This window comes from Saimiri boliviensis, chromosome 3 (genome assembly GCF_048565385.1).
Source record: "Saimiri boliviensis isolate mSaiBol1 chromosome 3, mSaiBol1.pri, whole genome shotgun sequence".
Taxonomy (NCBI): Eukaryota; Metazoa; Chordata; class Mammalia; order Primates; family Cebidae; genus Saimiri; species Saimiri boliviensis.
In genome coordinates this window covers 78,154,401-78,178,609 of record NC_133451.1, presented here as the reverse complement: position 1 = coordinate 78,178,609, position 24,209 = coordinate 78,154,401, and the positions used below count along the sequence as shown (strand labels likewise).

Below are 24,209 nucleotides of genomic sequence, written 5' to 3'. Positions count from 1 at the left end.
GACTATGTTCTTGCCTGGGAATATGGTTTCTATAGACATTCAATTCCCATAATCCCCAAAGACTTTCATTGGCTTGCCCAGTTTCTTTTCCATCTGGTCCTTTCAAACCAGGAAAAACAATATGGCAATTCTATTGTTGTGTCTAGTAGCCTGGAAAAATGGAAATATATAGTTAATATATGTAATATAGTAATTCAGTAATTTTTAAATATGTCAATTAACACTTCCATTCCCTTTGATTTTTGCGTCCCAGCATCATTTAGCACTCTATGTTCTGGAATAAACATCTTAAAATTCTATAATTTACATATGCTCATCTCTGGGATAATTCTCCCTGACCAAGTTTAAATTATTTCTTGTGTAGTTTTAAAAGCAAACATAAAGGAAATAATTGTTTAAATAGCAAATACTCTTACTTTTAGATATTTTTCATGAACCTTTTATCTCCAGTTTCCTTCATTTAAAATTATGCTTCGCTCATTAATGTTCATAGAATTTTCAATCATGCTAAAAGCAAATATGGCTTCTGTTTGCTTACTGTCACAGATAGCCTCATGGTTATTATTCTCCACAATCACCTTATTCATAAATTGTAAGTTGGAGACCAGCCTCCCAGGGCAGAACTGTTTAGAAATAGCCCTTCATGCTTGCTCCTCTATTCCCAGAGGAGTTTGCTGCACATGCCTAGATCTCTTTCCATCTGGCCTCTGCACAAAGGGTTTATCCCACTTTAACACAATTCTTTGTTTTACAGAGGACCTTGACTTTATCTGAGAGTGAATACATATGAAACAATAATCATGTTGCAGGAAAACCTGATTTGACCATATTTTTTCCATACTTGATTCCTAAGATGACAGTGAAACTACACTTAGCCGGCAACAAAGACTAAAGGTAAGGGTGTAACGATGACAGGGCTGTAAAAAAGTAAATGTGAAGGGTCTGATTTTTCCATTATTACTGTACTTATATTTATGTGGCTTCAGTAAAAAAGAAAAAAAAACCTTAGTATATTTATTTTTACGTCTATCACTGAAAAACCTTTGTGAGATTTTCAATTTGTAAGACATTACTAAGAAAACTGCTGCATTTGCATACCGATAGAGTTGTGAACTTTATTGCAATTATTTAAAAGGAAAATATTTATAATTATAGGATTAAGACATTTTAAAATGCAACTCTTCTTCCCTTAGTGTAAATAAAATCACAATGACAGGAGTCCTGAAGCCTCAAATTGAAAATCTTCCTTTAAAAATGTAAGGTGGTCTTAATGTTTAAAAGAAGTCAGCCTATTTTCTCAGTGTATAGTCATGTTATCTAACGTTCTTTATTCTCCAATTATTATATAGTTTTATAAGTGAATATTTCAGAGTCAAGAATTTTGTAGTATTTTTTCTAGAAATATACTGGAAGAACACAAATTCTAAATAAAGAATAAACACCAAAAGGCCAAAAGGAAAGAACGACAAAGTACATGCACGTGCACAACCCCCCCCCCCCATATAGGTGCTGTTTTTAATAATTTATTTCAAAATGTATTGTACGATGCTGTCTCAAATACTTTATTTGGGTTTAAAAGAGTTGTAGATGTTGACATAAGTTTGTTGATTTCAAATGGAAAAATTACTGGCATTGAAAGATGGCAATCGAAATCTTGAACCTAATCGGGTTAATTAAGGTTACTCTGTGAAGATTAAAGAAAAATGTTAGAATTCAGCTTCCCACCCTCAACAAAGGATACTAGTATTTTTACTAAAATATATTTTTAGGTTTGTTTTGGCATATCCTTTTCGAAGAGATTTGAAACTCTTAAATTTTTATAATGACAAAATCTTGTATTTGAACTTTTAAAACATTACTCATTTTGAAGTAAAATCTAAAACTACATTTAAAAACATTTCTGCCCACATTTGGTCTGTTGAAGGGACTAACCTTTGAACACACTAGTCTTATTTTGAAAGGGCAAAGTGCTTTTTTAAAAATTGTAAGCTCAGCACTTTGGGAGGCCGAGGCGGGTGGATCACGAGGTCAGGAGATTGAGACCATCCTGGTCAACATGGTGAAACCCCGTCTCTACTGAAAATACAAAAATTAGCTGGGCATGGTGGCGCACGCCTGTAGTCCCAGCTACTCGGGAGGCTGAGGCAGAATTGCCTGAACCCAGGAGGCGGAGGTTGCGGTGAGCCGAGATCGCGCCATTGCACTCCAGCCTGGGTAACAAGACCAAAACTCCGTCTTAAAAAAAAAAAAAAAAAAAAAAAAAAAAAAAAAAAAAAAAAAAAAAAAAATTAAATAGCTGGTGCTCCGCAAGCAAAAACTGTGACCCTCCCCCACAGTGCTCACATACGTCATCTGCATTTGTTGGCAGTGTTACCTACAAGTTTGTTACCTTGGAATAATTACAATCCAATTGGCTAGTAAATCATTACAAATAGGTCCATTTCCACCTGGCCTCTGCACAAAGGGTTTATCCCACTTAAAGCAAAATCGACAAAAAGAAGAAAATAGCAAATCCAACTTGCTTTATTAGAGGAAATCCTGAAACTTCCGTAGACTGCAGTGCTAGGAAAAACAAGTTTGTCCTTAGGGCGATGTTATGACCACTTCCCCACTCTAACCCTGTTGTTTAAGGGAGTCCACTCCTAACTGCTGACTCAGTCTGTCTTCACTGCCAGAACTGAAGCGTGACCCAAATCGTCTACGGGGTTGAGTAGGAACAAACGAGCAAACTGCTGATCACTTAGCAGTTCTAGGTTTACTAAAGGATAGTTATTTGGTCTAAATACCATTTGTTGAGACTGCAACGGTACAAATAATGCCCCTCCCAGGAAGGAAAGGGAAAACCTAAAATCTTAGGCAACCGATTGAAGGTCACTGGCAGAAAGCACCTCTGGAGACCCAGCTCCTCAACTTCGGTCCCATCATGGCCCAGAGCCACACAGGTGACCGTGCAGGAGCCTCGAGGCTGCGTAGTAAAATAGCTGGCGTGGGCAGTTCTTTCATACTCCAGCTAGAGTAAAACGAAGGCAGCTCTGCGTTTCTCCATCGCCTTTGACAGCATCCAGCCAAAGGGTGCAGGGTTAAGGAGAGCGGAAGAAACCCGCTGTCCCTTCTCAGCAGAGTCCTCTGAGAAACGGGGACTGAGGAGGGTGAGCAGCGCGGAGAGGGGCAGGGGTGGGGGTGGGAGCGGGGAGCGGGGAGCGGGGAGCGGGGCGCGTCTGGAAGGCGGTGGGAGAGGGACTGAGGGGTTCAAGTCCAGCCGGGAGCATCCAGAGGCGCTGCCTGAAGACGAGGGCGCAGGCGGCCGCTGAGAGCGAGGGCAAAGCGGGAAGCCGGCGGAAGGGAAGGAAGTAAGGAAAGAGGAAGGAAAGGCAGGAGGGGGAGAGGCAGAGCCGCTGCAATTTCTGCGGCCGGCTCGGTAGGAGGGGCGGGAGGGGAAAGAGGAGGATCCAGAGTCAGTCAGTCAGGCAGCCGGCGGGAGGTGGAGAAAGCAGGAGGAGGAGGAGGAGGAGGATTAAAGATGGCCACCGACAGCTGCGGGAAACGGCAACAACCCCTCACTTCCCGGGATGGTCCCTGCGGGTCGGCCCGGCCTTGATGGAGAGAAGCAGCCCGAAGAGCGCCGAGGCTGAGGCGGCGGCGGCGGCGGGGACCCAGCGAGGACGAGGACGCTGCGGGGCAAGGCCGGGCGCAGGAGAAGGGAAAGGCGGCGGCGTCGCTGCCCCGGCCGCCTAGCACCGCTGCCTGGCCCGGCGGACCGGCTCCCGCACCTCGCGGCCGCAGAATCGAACCCGGGCCCCGGCCCCCGGCCCGCGCCGCGGGGCTCCCGGGCCCCACCGTGGACGCCGCGCTGGTCGCCCCTTTTCCGTAAGCCGCGCGTCCCCGGCGCGGAGCCCCGGCCCGCCGCGGTCCCGGATCCCGGGCCCGGCCCGCCCGCGCCCTCCGCCGGCCCTCAGGTGAGTGCCCCCGCCATCCTCCCCGCCCCCCGTGCCCCCGGAGAGGCGGCGCTGCCTCGGCCCGGCGCGCCTGGCCGCTTTGTTCGTGCGGGGCGGAGGCGCTGCCCACTGGCGGCCCTGCGCCCGCTCCCCCTAGGGACAGGCCGCGGCCCAGCTGCTGTCCTCCCTAGGGTCCGCCTTGGCCGGGAGCCGCCGCCGCCAGGGTTGGCTGCCTGGCCCGAGTCCTCCGCTGCGGCCTGGGGAGGGCGCCGTCGCGGTCGGGTCGGGGTCGGGGTCGGGGTCACAGGCGGCCGGCGGAGGGGAGCGGAACCGGGATATTTCGGGAGCTGGGGGAGGAGAAGGCTGGACGTTACCTCTAGGAAGCAGTGGGCGCGTAACCTGACGGCCCTGGCGCCCGCGGGTAGGGGATCTGGCACTGTCCCCCAAGCCCGTTGCATCCCGCGGGGTCTCGGCTCCCGGAGCCCCCCGCACCTGGGCGCAGCCGAGCGCGGCCTCCATCCCTCCGGCGCTGTCTCCAGGGCTGCGGGCCTCTCCCACTACGCCCTATGCCGGAAGCCCTTAGATTAGAGAAGGAATCGGAGATGCTCCAGTTCTCTTGTGCTGGGGATGTGGTGGCATCGCAAACATTCACAGTTACGGCGGGATTTATAAAGCAGATGTGACCTTTCTGACCAAAGGCCTTCTGGCTAGTGTTGGAGCCTCAGGTGCAGCGTTTCATTGATTTTTACCGTATAATTCTGAGATCTGCAATATCAGGTCTTCCTTTCACAGAAATAATGTGATAAAACCAGATTGAAAGGGTGTTTACTGTGTATGTGAACCCTTGCATGGACTTCCAGTACCTTAAAATTGGTTGTTTTCTGTGGGAAAATGGTGCTCATGTATACGAAAAACTATTTTTGTTCAGTAATGGTTGCCAACTGGTTTACTATGTAGTTTGAAAACCAAACATTTAAAAAGGAAAAACAAAACCCTATTCTTTGGGATTTTTGAAATAGTGGCATATTTCCAGGTTGGTATTTGGTAGCAGGTTGAGAACAATTAGTTTTCACTATTAGGCGACATAACGTAAAACAGAACCAAGGACACGCTAATTTACAGAAAACCAGATGTTGTATTAGTGCATAGGTCTAATAAAATAAATCCCACTTTAAAAAGAAAAATAAAACTTTTATCATGAGACCCTTAAATATAGGAATTAGATTGATGTGTTTTTATGTTTAAAAATATATATTACATTAGAATTGAGAACTCTTCCTACGATATTTGAGCATTAGTAGGGTATGTTAACACTTTGAACCATTCTGTCTCAAGCTGCTAGAAAGATAGGTTTTTACTACCTGTTTCTTTCCATAAATTAAAATGGGCTCATCTGCATTATGTGCATGCTTTTGGTGGCGCACAGTGGGTCATGCCTGTCATCCAAGCACTTTGGGAGGCCAAAGCTGGAGGATCACTTGAGGCCAAAATTTAGAGACCAGCCTGGGCAACATAGAGACCCCTGACTCTACCAAAAGAAATTTTTTTAAAGAAAAAAAAAAATACTTCTAACTTAAAATTTATATCACCTACAAAAAGGAGGTATAAATTAGAAAACACGATGTTCTACTCTTGCAAAATCTGTTTTTAAAAAAATAAATGACAATATAATATTTCAGTATTAGTTGGATTCTCTACTTTGAAGAGATTCTTAAATTCCACTGCTCAACTTTGCAATTTTAAAAGTTTACATCAGGTGTTCTTAATTTTTCTCTCTCTCTCTCTTTATCTCTCTCTCTCTCTCTTTCTCTCTTTTTTTCTTTTTGAGACAGAGTCTTGCCCTGTTGCCCAGGCTGGGATGTAGTCGCATGATCACGGTTCACTGCAGCCTTCAACTTCTGCACCCAAGTGATCCTCCACAGCCTCCCAAGTAGTTAGGACTACATGTGCATGCTACCATGCCTGTCTAATTTTTGTAGAGATGAGGGTCTCCCTGTGTTGCCCAGGCTGATCTCGAACTCCTGGCCTCAGGCGATTCTCCTGCCTTAGACTCCCCTAAGTGCTGGGGTTACAGGTGTGAGCCACCATGACTTGCTTCTTTCTTGATCTCATGCACATGCTTCTGAGGGTCCTTGTCTCCCCAGAAATCATAAGCACAATATAGCATATATTTGCATTTTTTCTAGGTAAAGAGTCTGTGTGGTGATCACATTCTCAAAAGGATCTGGCTCTGTAAAAGATTATGAACTTCTAGATGTAAAATTAAATTATTAATATTCCATATTTGGAAAGGTAAAATTCTTAAGATTACATTTGATGAATTATGTTCTTCATTTCTGATTATGCCCAAGAAATGTTTGTGATTAAGAGTTTAGCACATAAACATTGTTTCTAATACATTCTTATTCAAACCAAATGAAAATATTAATCCCATTTTACAGATGGGAAATAGAACAAGTTGTTTTAAAGTCATACAAAGACTGGAGGGCCAACATGTGAACCCAGATTGTCTGAAGTCAGAGCCAGCATTCATAACCAGGTTACGCTAGACTTTCATCAGTGATACCATTCAATTGATGTTAAAATAAGTAATTGATGTTTTAGTTAGAATTGCAAAGTGTGTCTGAGATTATCATAGCATACAATATCATGAGATTTTGGAGCCCTAAACTCCCACTATGAAGAGATCTTAATGATACTAACTTCTGTTGATGACACTAGTCTGAAATCACACCCGACGTAGGGTCATTTCTACAGCATCCTTGGCAAGATTGTCCACCTGTGATTTTTAGAGGTGATTCCTATGATTGCAATTTTCCCCACTTCTTTTTTTTCTCCTTGATTTTCTTTTTTTTTCTTTTGAGATCGGGTCCTTGCTGTGTTGCCGCAGCCGGAGTTCAGTGGTGTGATCTGTGCTCACTGTAACCTCTGCCTTCCGGATTCAAATGCCTCAGCCACACCAGGAGCTGGGACTATAGACATTTGCCACCACGCCTGGCTAATTTTTGTATTTTTAGTGGAGTCAGGATTTTACGCTGTTGGCCAAGCTCAGCTCAAACTTCTGAGCTCAAGTGATCTACCTGCCTCAGTCCCACAAAATACTGGGATTACAGGTGTGAGCCACTGAGATGGCCTTTTTTTTTCTTTCTTTTTTTTTTTTTTTTTTTTTTTACATTTTTAATTTTATTTCTATTTATGTCCAGTCAAAATCTGCCTTCCTGATATTTACACTGATAAATCTTACTCTCCCTTTGTGTGTGTAATATATTTATTATCCATGAAATAATTAAGAAATGGCTCTTTAATTTTTTTGTTTATCGAAGGATAATTTAAATATAGTAAGTGTTTTAACAGATCTCTATAATGGAATAGTCTCCACCACAATCAAGACATAGAAAAAGATGTTTCCATTACTCTAAAAAGTTCACTCATGCTTCTAATCATGAGCTCCCTCTACACATCCCATTCCCTGAAAACCATTAATTGTTGCTCTTAAAGTTTTATCTCTTTTAGCATATGTAAATGGAATTATACATTATGTAGCCTTTTGTGTTTCCTTTCACTTAGCATAATGCTTGGTATTTATTAAGTTGGTACATCTATCAGTAGTTTGTTCAGTGATGTGCCGGGAAATGTTTTAACAACATGCTCTTCAGAAAAAAAAAAAAAGAATCCCCGATTTGTAGCATTTCCTAATCATTGCAGTGTAAACACTCTCACCATGGCTTATATTAAGCTACCAGCTCACAGAATTCCTGAAAATTTAGCAATGGGCTCCCATGAGCTGGTACCAGCCAGCTCCAGCACAGTTCCTTTTTTTGTTCCGTAGCATTACTTTATATCAACACAATTTGTTCATCCATCCATAAACTGATGAACGTTTGAGTTGTTTCTAGTTTTGGTCAAATATGAATAAAGCTGCTGTAACATTTGCGTACAGGTCTATATGAGGGACAAAAATTTTCAGTTTTCTTGAGTTAATACCTAGGAGTAGGATTTTTTTGGTCCTATAAGTGTATATTTATTAATATCAGTAAACTTTATCAAACTGCTGAATTGTTTTCCTAAATGGTGATATCATTTTACGTTCCTGTAGCAATGTCTGAAAGTTCCAATTGCTTTACATGTTTGTTAGCACTTGGTATTGTCAGTTAGTAAAACTTTGGCCACTTATTATATGTGTAGTGGTCTCCTTTAAATCTTTTGACTCTTATTTTCAGTAGTGTTTAGACTCAATATAGAAAGTTTATAATAGATGTTTCTAAAAAATAATTTTCTTTAGCTTGGGCATCAGTTATGAAGACTGCAACCTTTAAAGGCTATTTCTTGAGTTCTTACTGTGCACTTACCTTCCATGTTGGTAAAATTACTTTTTGTAAAAGAATCATCATTAGGGAAATTCTTCTTTTTTTTTTTTTTTTTTGAGACGGAGTTTCGCTCTTGTTGCCCAGGCTGGAGTGCAATGGCGCGATCTCGTCTCACCGCAACCTCCGCCTCCTGGGTTCAGGCAATTCTCCTGCCTCAGCCTCCCGAGTAGCTGGGATGACAGGCACACGCCACCATGCCCAGCTAATTTTCAGTATTTTTAGTAGAGATGGGGTTTCACCATGTTGACCAGGATGGTCTCGATCTCTTGACCTCGTGATCCACCCGCCTCGGCCTCCCAAAGTGCTGGGATTACAGGCTTGAGCCACCGCGCCCGGCCTATTTCACTAATTTCTATAAACTTATTGAATTGTTTTTTATTTTAAAATCTTGAGGACTGTCAAGTTAGTTATTACTCTTTCTCAAACCACAGTATCAAAATCTTATCTTTGAAATTTCATGTAGTTTTAGTGTGGACAAAGGATTAAATTACGCATAACTCATATCAACGTGATTTTCCCATCTAAGTACTAACCAGGCCCGACTCTGTTTAGTTTCTGAGATCAGACGAGATTGGGCGCGTTCAGGGTGGTATGGCCGTAGACGTAATTTTCAATAGTAAAATACTGGGTTGCCCTATTGGAATAAGATACAATTGATTCAAAAGATGATATGAAATAAAATCCTTAGAAGAGTAACCTGTGAGGTACACTGGCTCATGTCGGTAATCCCAGCACTTTGGGAAACCGAGGCTGGTAGACTGCTTTAGTTTAGGAGTTTGAGACCAGCCTGGGCAACATAGTGGGACCCCTATCTCTTTTTTTTTTTTTTTTTTCCGAGTCCATTTTCTGTTGCTGTAACAAATTTTTTTTTTTTTTTTTTTTTTGATAGAGACGGGGTTTCACCATGTTGGCCAGGATGGTCTCAATCTCCTGACCTCATGATCCACCTGCCTTGGCCTCCCAAAGTGCTGGGATTACAGGCATGAACCACTGAAGAAATCAAGAATAACCTTGTAAAATACATAGTTGTATTAGATTGTAAATAAGAATAGCTATATTCCCAGTTTGAGTACCCTGTAATAATGAAAGATGTTTTTTTAAACATCTCAACATTTCTCACAAAAAATGGATAATTTGTTTAGTCATTGATTTATACATTTATTCTTTAATACGCATACACAAATATCTTGTGCATATAAGAATTGAAGGGCCTTATCATGATAAAGCTTACGGTTGAGTGGAAGAGACTGTTGAACAGGGTATCACATATGTGAGGTGTGGATGCTGTAGGTAGGTACATATGGTGTGGAGGTGGGGTGGGCAAGGAACTCAGACTTCGAAGTTTGGGAGGACTTCCGGGGGGAAGCATTGTCTTCATTGAGAAATCTGGAGGTTGAATAGTTAGGGGAAGTGGTTGTGTAGCATTAATAGAAAGTGCAGTTATCCAGTGATGAGAGAAAATGTGAATAGTAAATATATCAGGAATATAGTTTTCAAATAACAGGCTTCTAAAGCCTACATTTCTTCCCTTGCCTAATCTGAGTTGTAATTAAGGAAGGCTAATGGGAAGTAAAACTAGGGTAAAAACCAAAACAGCAAACATTTACTATATTATTGAGGTTTTTTTGGTAGTTTGCTTATTTCTAACATTCATAGACTGAAATAATTTGATCATATTATCTTTGAACTCATGCCCAGATCTTGTAAAAAGGAGTAATATAGCCGGGCGCGGTGGCTCAAGCCTGTAATCCCAGCACTTTGGGAGGCCGAGGTGGGTGGATCACAAGGTCAAGAGATCGAGACCATCCTGGTCAACATGGTGAAACCCCATCTCTACTAAAAATACAAAAAATTAGCTGGGCATGGTGGCGCGTGCCTGTAATCCCAGCTACTCAGGAGGCTGAGGCAGGAGAATTGCCTGAACCCAGGAGGCGGAGGTTGTGGTGAGCCGAGATCGCGCCATTGCACTCCAGCCTGGGTAACAAGAGCGAAACTCCGTCTCAAAAAAGGAAAAAAAAAAAAAAAAAAAAAAAAGGAGTAATATAGACAAGATTACAGCATTACTTTGTAACATTTAGGCTAATTCTCATCTAATACTGTAATTTATGTTTCTAATTAAGTGTATTTGATTTTTATTGCTGCCATGAAGTTGATCAAGTTTTGTTTGTGTGACAAGCATTAATGACATCTGAACCACTGATTTTATGCTGGGATATGTGCAACTGCTAGTTTTGACATATCTGCTGAGATATTACACAGGCGTGTCAACCTCATCATGGCCCAAATGTAACTTCTAATCTTTTTCCCAAAATGTATTTTCTTCTCCCATCTTCTCAGCTTGAGTAAATGCTGTTAGCACCTGTTCTATCACTAGATCATGATTGGCAGTCATCATCCACTCCTCAGTCTTCTTCACGTTTCACATTTCATTAAGCATCAGGTCCAGTTGTTTTCATCTTCTAGAAATATGTCCTTTTCAACCCCCATCTTCCAGAAGACAATTTTGGGGACCGTATTTTCCTGCTGAAGTATTAGAGTGGTTTTTAAAATATTCTCCTTATCTTCAGTCTCATGTCTTCTCATAGATTACCCTCACATTCTTTCCAAAATAAATTGTTTTTTCTTTGTTTTAATTTTTTAAAATAAGAAATTGTGGTCTTTCCAGTAGACCTTTTTTTTTTCCTGCGTAAAATCCTTTAATAGCTCTTAAGTCATTACCAAAGAGCCACTAAAACATGGGATTGTAGTCTATATAAAATTCTCTGTGACCTGGCTCCAGCTTCTCCAGTCTCATCTATGACAGCCATTCATTTGTTCATTTTTTTGAAAAAAGACTTGAGCGTCTGTGTCTGCTGTCTGTTAGGCACAGTGCTAGGTGATAGAGCTATATCAAGGAGCTTAAACTTTAGAGGAAAGGGGGATAGATAACAAGTATTATTATTGTCAGTTGTACTGTCAATAACTGTCAGTTATTATAGAATATGGTGTAGTATATACTATATTATATTATGATAGTATAACTGTCAGTGACATCATACAACCACTGGGGTGCTAAAGTATGGGTGGGATTGTGATTTATAGCGGTCTGGATCAGAAGTCCTCTCTGTAAAGGCACATTTGAAGAGATTTGAGGTAATCCAGGGAGTGAGAATTGTAGGACTGAGAGGAGAGCAAGTGCTGAGGCTCTGAAGCAGGAGGGGGCTTGACGCATTCACAGAGCAATAAGGGGTTGGCTGGAAGGAGGTGAACAATGAGGTCAGGGTGGTGGAGGTGTCCTTAGTCTGGCTTGGCCAGTGTTAGGACTTTGACTTCTGAGCTCAGTGTGTTTGAGCCTAGATTGCATCCTCTGCATGACAGAGGTGCATTCCTGTCTCCTACTTGAAGCTTTTGAAGTATGCCACACTCTCCTGCTCCTGAGCCTTTCCTTCTACCTAGAATAGCGCTTATGGTCATTCCCTTAGCATTCTTGGTTGTACTCCTATTATAAAACTTAGTAGATGGTTTATTTGTTTTTCTCTTCTCCACAGGCTGAGGTCTTAGATGGTAGGAACTGGAAGTTAAAAAAAAACTTCTGAATTTATATTTCATTGAATTAATGTCTGTTGAATTATAGAATTGCTTAAAAATAGGATTAATCATTGGAAACTGGATAGGAGATGCCAACCACATTGCATAGCAACTGCTAGCTCATGTGGATGTGGAATCTGTTTTGCTGACCATTGTGCATTTAGTGCTGGGGCAACGAGCTCTACGCAGTAGGTGTTCAGTAAATACTCTGTGAATAATTGAGTGTACATTCCTGTGCCAGCCTCTGCTTTTTCCACTGCTTCCCTGAAACCCATGGGTTAAGTGAACTTAAAATCCCTTAATGTTTCCTGATAGCCTTATCTTTCCAATAATCTTATGCGCAAGAAATGCCAAATACTTAGGGATGCATTCTTTCACTATGAATAAATGTAATAATAAAATACAGTAGCAAAGAAATGTGGAAATAATTTATCTCCAAGTTAAATAAATAAGGTTCATTGCAGAATGTTTTGGCTCATTCACACTTCTGTTTTTCTTTCTATGGTTAGAATTTTTTTTCAGGTTAATTTATTACTTGGCCTCCAAATGTTTAATAACACTAATAGATCTAGAATATCAGTTCTATAAACAACTGAAACATGAGTCCTTCAGAATGTGAAAAGCCCAGCACCAGAAATAAGTTAACGATATTTTTTTATGTGTTTTATTTGATTGAACAAGGAATACTAGTTGATTTATTTACCTGACTGCACTGGTGCAGGGCTTTCGGAGTTTTGAGTCTAGAAGTATCAGGCCTTACCACAGACCTTTCAGGGACCTCTGGAACTGTGACTATTAACTCCTAATTCCCCAGTTCTTATCTCAGGCTTCCATGTCCTGTCTGACCCCATTACCTTCACATCTTTGAGCCTTCAGGGGAAAAACATTGAGATATCTTAAGTACTGTATCTGCAGAAGGTAAGACCTGAGACAAACATTAAAGCAATGTCTGTTAGTGATGTGAGTCACTTACCCCTCACTTTTGTTTAATCAAAAATTATTGTGTCCAATAGGTTGTATTTAATATAAATAAAATATTAGATTATTGATATTCCATAGTATTATAGTCTATTGTAAATAGTCTAATAATGATATGCCTTGTAGTTTTTTGTTTTTGTTTTTTTTTTTTGGTATATGAAATACTTTGTATCTCTTAGCCCACTTAATGTGGGTACTATATATATTTTGAGCAACTAAACTGTAATTTCACTAAAGTGCTGAGATTTTGTTTTCAGTTTGGGGTTTTGTTGCTGTTTTAATGCTTACACCTGAGAGGGCCTTGGTTTTATATCTCTAATAGGGTGATCTCACTGTTAAATAAGCATGTTAGTTTTCTCAAGTCCAGGAAAATTATTAATGATTTTTTTAGGTTTAAGTTTTCATGCATAGAGGTTTTTTGTGTGTTTGTTTGTTATTTTTTAAAAAGTTTTATCACCTGCTGCTATTCATGTATTAGTACGTTTGGGTATAATATATGATTTAGCTTAATAATGTATCATTGTTTTGTGATATTTCACAAAAGAACACCATGGTTGTCAAGTGCTGCAGTACTGGAGCAAGCTCAAGACATGTAGGTGTATGGAGACAACCTTTTTATCATTATGTTGATCCAATAGCAAGATACCTTTAAGCCTTAGAAAAACTAAAGCCCTACTTAGTAAAAAGAACTGACATAGGTGGTACTATAATAATGCATTTTTATGAGGTTGCAAGCTTAGATTGGAAACTTTATATCAACTAGGTACATGTGAAGCCACAGTGGATTTAAAGTATTGAATTTGGGAGTTTAGAGGACTACTAAATGAGTGAGGATTTTAAAAAATAATTACAGTTGTTAGGTTCTTTTGTGAATAGCCTAATCCCTTTAAAGTATTCATTACTACTACCTATGAAAGATTAGTGCCTATTGATGATGGCACTTTAGAGGCTGAGAAATTAAAAGACTATTTTTGTTCTTCCCCTGCCAATAGAGAGCTGTGTCTTTGGGTAGGATCCCTAGCCTGTCTGGCCTCTGGTTCTTCATGTGTTGGCCCTCCTTTCCACTCTGGGTCTTTGAAATTATAGTGATCATTGAGTTCTGATATGGATTCTTTCAGCTTTCTTCAGTTTTTTAAGCCCTGGATACCTGTGATACAAGTGGAGGTCATCTGACAGGATGATTTTTGACATGTTGTAATAGGTATGTTGTCAACACATGATGAATCAGCTGCCTAGCCGATTGATACCCGGCCAGACTTCCTCTTCCTGTATGATATTACTTCCTAGCATGTTTCCCTCTGTTCTCCAGCCAGTGTGGACTTAAAGGAGGCCAACTTATTTAATATTAGCCTAAGGAAAATGGGAATTTGATAGCTGTTATTTGGTCTATTAAAAATTATGACAAAATTATTTTGTGTTATGTGCTTTTTTTCAAGGGACAACTGGTTTGTTTATCTGCACATGAACTTGTAGTTTTATTGCCTTGCTCTAAGTAAAACATCCACACACATAAATTTCACTTTATAAGTTGAATAACTCAGGAGATGATTAATTGTTGTGCCTAGGATTCAACACTTGAAATAGAATTTCCGCAAGTATTTTCTCAAAATATTCGTTACTTAGTACATGTTAAATGTTTGAGTTTAGAAAAAAAATTTAATTTACCTATTTTAATTTCTCCAACACTTATTAAAGATGCATTACCTAACAAATTTTTTTTATTTTAAATTTTGAAGTAATTGTAAACTTGGGAAATTGCACAAATAGTATAGAGCTGCATGTACTCTTCACCTGTCTTTCCCAATTAGCAATATCTTTTTTTTTTTTTTTTTTTTTAGCTAGGCAAAGAACTTTATTAACCTTAGTTTCAAACTGGATTCCCAGGCTGCTTCAGCTTAATTAGCTGCAAAGAATGAATTGTGTATAAGCAAAAACTGAAAAGAGCTGCAGTGTCCAAGGGGCTTGGGCTTAAAAATACTAGAGATCTAGATTTTATCAGATCCATAAATAAAAATTTCTTAAAAAGCAGTCATCATATAAAATAGCAGCTCCCTGTAACAACTTCAAGTTTTGTCTTCAGAAGTTGACTCAATTCAGTTTGCCTCATTCTTGGAAGCCTCATCAAAATTCTCCACAAGATCTGGAACTTCATCATCCTCCTCTCCAGTAGCAGGTGGTGCTTTTCCATCCACAGATTGTTTGGGCAGAGCTTCAGCCAGTCTCCTTAAACTAGTCAGACTGTCTGCACCCAGCTGGTTTAAGATGCTGGGTAGCATTTCTGTCAGCTGCTTTGTCTCAGCATGGCCTGTAATGGTGAAAGTGTTCACTGCCAGAGATGCCTGAACTTTAGGGTTGTTAAAGTGGATCACTGTTCCTTGGTTTGTAAACATATTCACCTCTTCAATACCAGAGATATTGTTTACCCCTAACTTCTTTAAGGAGAACTGAAGTTTTTATCATCTGCTGTGGTTGTTCTATGAACCACCTTCTTTCTGCGAAATCAGTTCTTTTCCCACCAATGCGTACTTGTGCCTGCAGTTTGGCGAGTTTTTTCTGGTTCATGATTGTTTCTTTCATCTTGTCAGAATGGATAACGGGCTGCATGGGGGACTAGGGTTGGTGCTGAGGGGGTCTGGGGTGGACCAGCTGAGATTACGCACACACACCAGTAATATTTTATAACTATTATATAATAGTTGATTTATATTTTTTACTAAAAGCCTAGTGACCTTATTTTGGAAAACATTGACAAATACAAGAATGTTATTTTTGTTCACCTCAGTGGGTAAAGATGTTTGTGTATACAAATTCAGATCTGCGCCTTATTTCTGTAGGCAGCAGGCCTAGGGCATGTTTTTTCCCGCCATTTCCTATAAGAAAAACAACAGGTAACTAGGCAAATGGCTGATTATTTCCACAGAGTAATTCAGTCACAGCCCTGGATATAGTCATCTACAAAATTTAATTACATGGCATTCTTCTTAATTCCTCTTTACTGTTCTTTATTTAGTCACTACTATATTTGCTTACTGGTAGCTTTCTCTCTTTCTCTCTCTCTTTTTTTTTTTTGAGACAGAGTTTTGCCCCATCGCCCAGGCTGGAGTGCAATGGCACAATCTCAACTCAGTGCAACCTCTGCCTCCCTGGGTTCAAGTGATTTCCCTGCCTCAGCCTCCTGAGTAGTTAAGACTACAGGCACTCCACCATGCCTGGCTAATTTTTGCGTTTTTTGCAGAGATGGAGTTTTGCCATGTTGGCCAGGCTGGTCTTGAACTCCTGTGCTCAAGTAACCCACCTGCCTCAGCCTCCCAAAGTGCCAGAATTACAGAGGCGAGCCACCACGCCCAGCCATTGGGAGCTTTCTTAATATGTAACAAATAAAGAAAACTGAGCAGTTAGCAAAAGATTATTAGGTATCTGCTTATTATCTTGGCGAAGATGAATATTGATTTATTTTTTGCTGTTTTATTTTTTGAAGTTATAATGTTTAAATTATTTCTGAATGGAATAGCATTTAAAAAAATTTATTGATGTTGTGGAGCTCAGCATTGCTGAGTGGTCAGTGGCAGGCTTAAAGAATAAGCTGAAAGAAAAAGGGAAAGGAAGCTGTTGGCGAATGGCAACATGATGAGAGGAAAGCAAAAAAAAAAAAGAGAAAAAATAAGAGTTTTATATAAAGGGGTGTTGTTTTTGCCTCAGGTCATTCAGTATAGCAGATGGTACATTGTACCTGGTCAAACCTGAAGCATTTCTGAAAGCTAATTTCTTTGTCAAGTCTATAGAGAACAGAAAATCTTTTTAGTTTCCTTGAGTTATGCAATAAATATTAATGAAAAATAGTGTCATACATTCTTTTATGTTCTCCACCTCTTTTTCCACAGAGACCTAGATTTATATCTGAGTCACCAGAGTAAATAAGTTCAGTGATTCCCAGCTTGTCTTAGGTTGCATAATCACCACATGGGTTGGCATAGGTCTTTTTACTTTCAGGAGGATGTGGGGAAGCCTATCAAGACATGGCAACTACTGAAAATGCATTAAGGCCACTACTACCACTGATAGGTATTTGTGTGGTTGGGGCAGGGAGGGAAAAGTTGTACTGCATTGTTTTTCTGAGGTGATAGTACTAGTGATCTCTATTCATAGCTTGGAAAAGAGTATTACATCTTTCTTTGGAAGCTTTTTTATCCCTCTGGATTTCCATGCACTTTCAGTTTTCTCACCCGAACTAAAACTTTCATCAAAAATGAACCACTTTTTGACTGTGGCTTGCTAACGTTCAAAGATTTTTAAAAGTTTCCTTATATTCCAGCCTTTCTTCTTCCTACTTTGCTTATTGACCCACTTTAGCAGGGTTTCATAGTGGCTTTGCCTATCCCGATGTCATCTGGCAAAGCATCATTCCAATCCAATGAAGATCTTATTTGACAAGCACTATTTTGATGGAAGAAGATTGGTTGCATTGCAATATCTAATTGTTGCTTTGGTGTTGTTATTTAACGTGAAGCCTGGCTTGCAGATATTAATCACATCTGTGTGCTTTTTTGAGTTTTGTTAAAGTTTAGAAGTGATTTTACATAGCATGTTTGTCATGTTGTTGAGATATAGATATGTATCATACTTCTAAGTAGCAGAAGTAAGTATTGTGCACAGGCTTTGAGTTATTTGTTTTATATTACATTATCTGTTATCATTTAAGACATCAATAAAAATTGTATCTTTAAAGTTTTTAAAGATGGTAAGGCAATTAAATTAGTAAAGACTGCTCTGGCTTATTGGAGTTATAGTTTAAAAATAAATTCAGTTATTGTTTTCCCATCAGATAATCTGTTTTCTTCATGAAAGTTCAGCTCACTGTGACTTCAGTTATAAAGGAGAGCCATGTCTATGAACAGCAGTTTTGAAGATTTTTGTATGTTCGTGTTGATGGAGAAAATATGATAAAAACAAAAATAAATTAAAAAAGTAATGAAGAAAAACTTATTGACCAGTAACTCATTCTCAGATGCCTGAAATATGGAGAAGTCCTATTGAAATAACAAGTAATAAAATGGATTTTTAAAAGATAAATATTAAGCATAGTGTGGGAAAGGGTCATAGGAGTATAAAATTAGTATACAGGTAAATAATTGCCAGGCAAAAGGGTAAGAGTACCTGAAATTAATCCCTGATGTGAGATGCATTTTGCATTGTGTTTGTTGATGAACCAGGAGTTGTTTTGGAAAAAAGTGAGTTTCTTAGCATTTCCATTACATTTTATCTTCTTAAAGTAAGGCCCTCCATAGTAGTTGACATTCTACAGTGATTGTATTGCAGTATAAACTGAGTACCTTTGACACTTCTTTACTAACCCTCTGAACTCTTGATTTGCTTTTTCATTCAGCATATTTATTCAGTGTCTACTTTGTGTTTTGAAACTATTAAGATGATGAGATGCTATGACTTCTTTCAGAGAGTTCATATACTAGTTTAGCCTATTAACAGATTATTGAATAATAACAGCATCTTTTTTTTTCTTAATTTAAGTTCTAGAATACATGTGCAGAATGTACAGATTTGTTATGTAGGTATACATGTGCCATGGTGGTTTGCTGCACCTGTCAACTTGTCTAGGTTTTAAGCCCCCCATGCATTAGGTATTTGTCCTAATGCTCTCTCTTGTCTCCCACCCCCGACAGGTCCCAGTGTGTGATGTTCCTCTCCCTGTGTCTATGTGTTCTCATTGTTCAACTCCCACTTATGAGTGAGAACATGTGGTGTTTGATTTTCTGTTTCTGTTAGTTTGCTGAGAGTGTTTTCCAGCTTCATTCATGTTCCTGCAAAGGACATGAAGTCATTCTTTTATATGGCTGCATAGTATTCCATGGTGTATATATGCCACATTTTCTTTATCCAGTCTATCACTGATGGATGTTTGGATTGGTTCCAAGTCTTTGCTATTGTGAATAGCACTACAATAACATATGTGACAGCTTCTATTTTGATATGTCATTGGCTTCCCATCTTAGCCACAGTATTTGAAATTCTTTATTATCTACTACACTTGCTCTTACTGCAGTTCTCTTGGATTATAAGGTGGCTGAGGTAAATATATATACTTTTGTCCTTGAATCTTGGGCTACTTGATAAGTTTTTCTGGTTGTGATCCCATTTGTGGCTTGATCTTTAGTTAGGAATCAGGTTGTAGAGAAAGCCAGCAGAGGAAACAACTTTAATGAAGGTGTAGTATTAGTAACAGAACTAGATTTTGGAGAAAGTGATGGGAGTCCCATTTTCTGGCACTAAAGAGATTTTAGAAATTGAGTAAGTTTCATAGAGAAGAATTCATCATTAATCAGAAGAGGCACTGATTTATGTGACTAGATATATATACCCTTTTCTTGCTGTGATGTACCTCAAGTTTTGCATTAAGAAATTGCTCCTGGAACTCTTGGGAATCAGATGGCCATTTCAATATGCTATAATAGAAGATATTTACAAAATGTAATGTAGTCATTGCCATTTTTCCCCATTGTAAAAATTATAATCTGGTGATTGAAAAATAAATTTGGGTATTTGAATGTGTAGGATTCTTTCCTATATTATTGTTTTAATTGTACTATATTGTCGAGTTTCCAGTTTATGCCATTTAGAAAATAACTTTTTTTCTTTTGTGTATTTGCTATATTTTAAAATTCTGTAAGTTTGCTTACTTTTTCATACCTCAAAAGTTGATAGCGTTTTGTTGTATTTGTGATACGAGAGCACATGTCCAAGCTGTAGAGTAGGGTAGAGGTAACCATTACACAGGACAGACTAGAATCAGTCCATATTTAAGGTATAGTGCTGCATGTTAGAGCCAATCTAACCTGAACTACAGGCGCTGAGGAAAAGTTCTCTTTGGTAGGCCAGGGGTAGAAGAGCCAGAGAATAATTCGGTCAACCTATTAATGGGAATTCAAGGGGAAGAAGCACATGGAATCTGAAATAGGAGGATGTGTGTGTTTAAATGACCAAATGAATGCGAACATACATGTTTATATATGTACGAGTGGCCACCAGAGAATTTTGTCTGTGGATATTGGGCTCTAGCTGTCAGTCCTTGGGATTGGAACTGGTAATTTAGATTTCCCAGTCGTAGGAAGAGAAAAGCCAGGAAGGGATCAGACTAGAGACCTCAAAAAGTGTCAAAGCAGAAGTTTAGTTACAATAACTGAGCTATAAACAGGGCAAGGGCAGCAGAAGGGGAAGGAGTAGAACCAGGTAGGCATCATAACAAGCTAGAAATCCTAACTATCTAATTTGTAATATGAAGGCTGGGTAATGATAGTGATAACTTGATCCAGAATTAGTGATTGGGTCGAAACTGTGAAAACATCTACTATCACAAGTCCATATTGGTGATTAGAATTTAAGTGGCAGGAGAAGCAAGGCTCGTGGAGTACATGCTGTATAGAAAAGAAGATACTACTAAGTATCTTCTTTTATATATACTATTAAGTCTGTTGTTGATCAGTAATCATTTAGTTTGCTTTATTGGTGTTGGTATGTGAAATGTAAAGAACTGCTGATGCCTCATAGTAATGTCTTAATAGGGAACTGCTGCTAAAATGAACAAACTTAAGCACTGAAGTAAATATGCTTTCTTGTGAAATAGGAGGATATGAAGGTTCTCATGTCACACTTTAGAAGGCAAAATTACCCTTTAGGAATTTAGTTTCTGAGTTGGGTAAGAGGAAGCAAGGAAAATGCATGATTATGATAAATTGACCTAAAAATGAGAACCTTTGCACCTTTCGTTTATTTCCTAGACGTTATATTAGCATTTTTTGGTTGCAGTCAGTTGACACTTTACTAACTCAAGGAGGCGAAAAGGTATTTATCGGACCCATACTGGGAATGGAATGATGGATTGAACAAGTGGGCCTTGAACGGAAGAAATCAGAGTTGCTCTGAGGATCTCATTAGTAGGAATTTTATTTATTTATTTATTTACTTATTTACTTATTTACCTTTGAGACAAGGTCTTGCTCTGTCACTTATGCTGGAGTACAGTGTCATGATCATGGCTCACTATAGCCTGTATCTTCTAGGCTCAAGTGGTCCTCCCACCTTAGGCCCCTGAATAGCTGGGACTACAGGCACATGCCACCGTGCCTGGCTAATTTTTGGGTTTTGGTGCTTTTTTTTTTTTTTTTTTTTTGGTAGATGTGGGGTTTTTTATATATTGCTCAGACTGGTCTCGAACTCCTGTACTCAAAGACTAAAGCAGTCTGCCTGCCTTGACCTCCCAATGTGCTGGGATTACAGGCATGAGCCACTGTGCCCAGCCTAGGAGGAATTTTTTTTTTTTTAAATTGAGATGGAGTCTTGTTCTGTTGCCCAGGCTGGAGTGCAGTGACACGATCTCAGCTCACTGCACCCTCCTCACTTGAATCCAGCCTCCCGGGTTCAAGTGATTTCTCCTGCTTCAGCCTCCCGAGTAGCTGGGACTACAGGACCGTGCCACCACACCCGGCTAATTTTTTCTATTTTTAGTAGAGATGGGGTTTCACCATGTTAACTGGGATGATCTTGATCTCCTGACCTCGTGATCTGCCTGCCTTGGCCTTCCAGTGTTGGGATTACAGGCGTGAGCCACTGCACCCGGCCCCAGCAGAAATTTTTATGCCTTGTTCCTAGACTCCTGCTATTAAGGTAACTTTGCTCTAAAGATTTAGTGTCTCTCTGCTTTGCATCTTCAATGTATATATTCCATCAAGAAAGGATTAAATTAGTCTTGTTCAGATCAGGTGTATGTCTGTACCAGAGCCAGGCTATGCAGAATTATGATGTGTAGCACACCAGAAATATACCTCTTGGTGCTGGGAGCTGTTCCCAAAGAAGGGGAAGTCAAAAGCTGGGCAGCTCTCCTAGGAGGTGTCTAGAACATCTCACTCTTTGGTAGCTTAACCAGTGCTTTTCCTGTCTCCTCTTTCCCTTTGCTTCCCTCCCCACTAGTAAAGTTAACCCTGCTATCCCATCTATTGATGCAGTTTTTCCAGTGGGAGAAAATCCAAAAGCAAGTTGAGGTACCATATCCAGAGGCAGTGCCACAGGGCTACTGAGTCTGGGTGATATCATGCTGCCTTCTGGTTCCATTGTGATTCTTTCTTGGTATTTTACAACCTAAATTTAAGTCCTGCCAACTTGCCATCTGCATGCTTGAGGGAAACGAGGAGGAAATAAAGAGAAAATGTATTTAGAGGGAAGGACAGGGGTACATATTACCTACCAGTAACTATTAAGAAAATATTAAAATGCAATAAAAAATGAAAAGAAAATAAATGGTGGCTACAGTTCTTAGTTTTGCATCTGAGGACAAAGCCCTAACCTGTTTCACTTCAGATTACATATTTCTGTTCCCTTCTGCTAGTATCCTGGCTTATTCGGTTCCTAGCAAGCTAACTCAGTCCTTCATTCCTGAAAGGATCTGAGGTTTGGTAGTTCCAGCTGTATATAATTGTGAGAGTCTTTCACTCAACATTAACACTGTGCACAGCACTGCCAGAGAATACTCCATGAGATTCCCTCGAGTTCTTTTCTCATGGTCTTCCTAGCCCCACATGTGTAGTAGCAACCTGTCTTCTCTTTGATGGTCAGGAGCAGTCACCTCAGTCAATTCTGTAGCCTTCATTTTACTTGTTTTTCTATTGTAATGAGGAAATAAAACTCTGCTTTCAATTAAGTGAAACAGTTATTTTGTTTCTTGGTATAAGTATTTCATTCTTGGGTACTAAATAAAACTTCTAGATCAATAGACTCCAGAGTTCTTAAGAAGCAGAACTTTGAAAGCAGATGAAATATACCACCTCCACCATCACCACACGGTTCCCACATCCATGTGTTCCGGAGTTGGGAGGATGGGAGACATCATATATTAGTAGGTGGTTCAGAGCTTATTTTATATACTGTAGGATAGCACCCCAATTTCAGAAGGTTTTAGGTGGCACAACAGCTTGCATGTCAAGCTTCAAAATGCCATTACCTTCTTCTGTGAAGACGCTGTGTCTGGATAAGACTAGTGAGGTCCTTGGGCATCCGCCTATCACCATTTAAAGTGAGTTCCTGGATCAGAGGCCATGTGAGTGTGATTTATATGAAGCATTCACTTAATCTTGAATGGTGGTCCTGGCAGAGACAAATTCAGAATTGGTGTTTCTTACAGTGAAAACCAGCCATCACCATTTCTGTAATGCAAAGGGCTTGATATAATTTGCCTGCTAAGAGGTAGTGTCTATGAGGGACTCAGGCAAATAAATGGATTCTTAACAGTAGTGACAGTGATGTCCGTCTTGATACGTTTGTGCAAATGAGCCCTTGCATAACTGCTTCTCCTTCCACCTGGTGGTTTTCATGAACCTATTGAGCAACGGCCAGGCTGGCCAGAGGAGTATGACTTGGTCTATGAAGTGGGGCATCTTATCCACCCAATTACTAAGAGTCTTTATATTTTGATTTGTTAGCAGAATTCTGGTGAACATATACATGGGACAGGAATTTTTTTAGGCTATGACCCTGTTGTGAGAAGTTCATTCAAGTAGCTTTTCTGAGAATCTCCCTATTTTTTATCTTTTGATCTTTTTATGGCACAGTAAAGGGAAGGATTATAAGCTTACCAGCTACTCTATGAAGTGTCGACTACAGAAGTAATAATATATTCTATAAGTTCTCAAAACTTAAGCAAGACTTTTAGCCACATCCAGTGACTATATATATATTTGCTTATTTATTTTATTTTATTTTTATTTTTTTGAGACAGTGTCTCACTCTGTGGCCCAGGCTGGAGTGCAATGGCATGATCTCGGCTCACTGCAACCTCCGCCTCCTGGGTTCAAGTGATTCTCCTGTCTTAGCCACTACGCCTGGCTAATTTTTTGTATTTTTAGTAGAGATGGAGTTTCACCATGTTGGCCAGGCTGGTCTCAAACTCGATCTCAGGTGATCCGCCCACCCTGGCTTCCCAAAGTGCTGGAATTACAGGCATGAGCCACCACACCCAGCCTATTTATTTTTTGATATGGGGTCTGACTCTTGTCGCTCTAGCTGGAGTGGCAAGATCTCAGCTCACTGCAGTCTCCTCCCAGGCTCAAGTGATCCTCCCACCTCAACCTCCCAAGTAACTGGTACTGGTGTGTACCACCATGCCCAGCTAATTTTTTGTACTTTTTTTTTTTTTTTTTTTTTTTTTTTTTTTTTAGAAACTGGGTTTATAGAGGCTGATCTTGAACTCCTGAGCCCAAGTGATCCACCCCTTTCAGCCCACCAAAGTGCTGGGATTACAGGCATAAGCCACCATGCCTTGCTGATTTTTGCTTCCTAAAGTTAGGAATGATAATTTTGG

The 24,209-nt window shown here is 39.9% G+C and overlaps 1 protein-coding gene and 1 pseudogene across 7 annotated transcripts in view; one reads left to right on the top strand and one right to left on the bottom strand.

Annotated features, from left to right (window-relative positions):
* Positions 1-2,785: 2,785 nt before the first annotated feature.
* The window catches only part of WDFY3 (WD repeat and FYVE domain containing 3), a 292,916-nt gene continuing 271,492 nt past the window's right edge, over positions 2,786-24,209 (top strand). For 4 of the 7 annotated variants that reach the window (XM_074396387.1, XM_074396385.1, XM_074396386.1 and 1 more), the window contains exon 1: positions 3,458-3,956. The gene's annotated coding sequence lies outside the window, so the exon portion shown is untranslated. Of the gene's footprint in view, positions 3,150-3,457; positions 3,957-24,209 lie in introns of those variants that run through there. The other 3 variants (XM_074396388.1, XM_074396384.1, XM_074396390.1) reach the window with 2 other exon arrangements.
* On the bottom strand, positions 14,927-15,424 carry LOC101046897 (transcription factor BTF3 pseudogene; annotated as a pseudogene).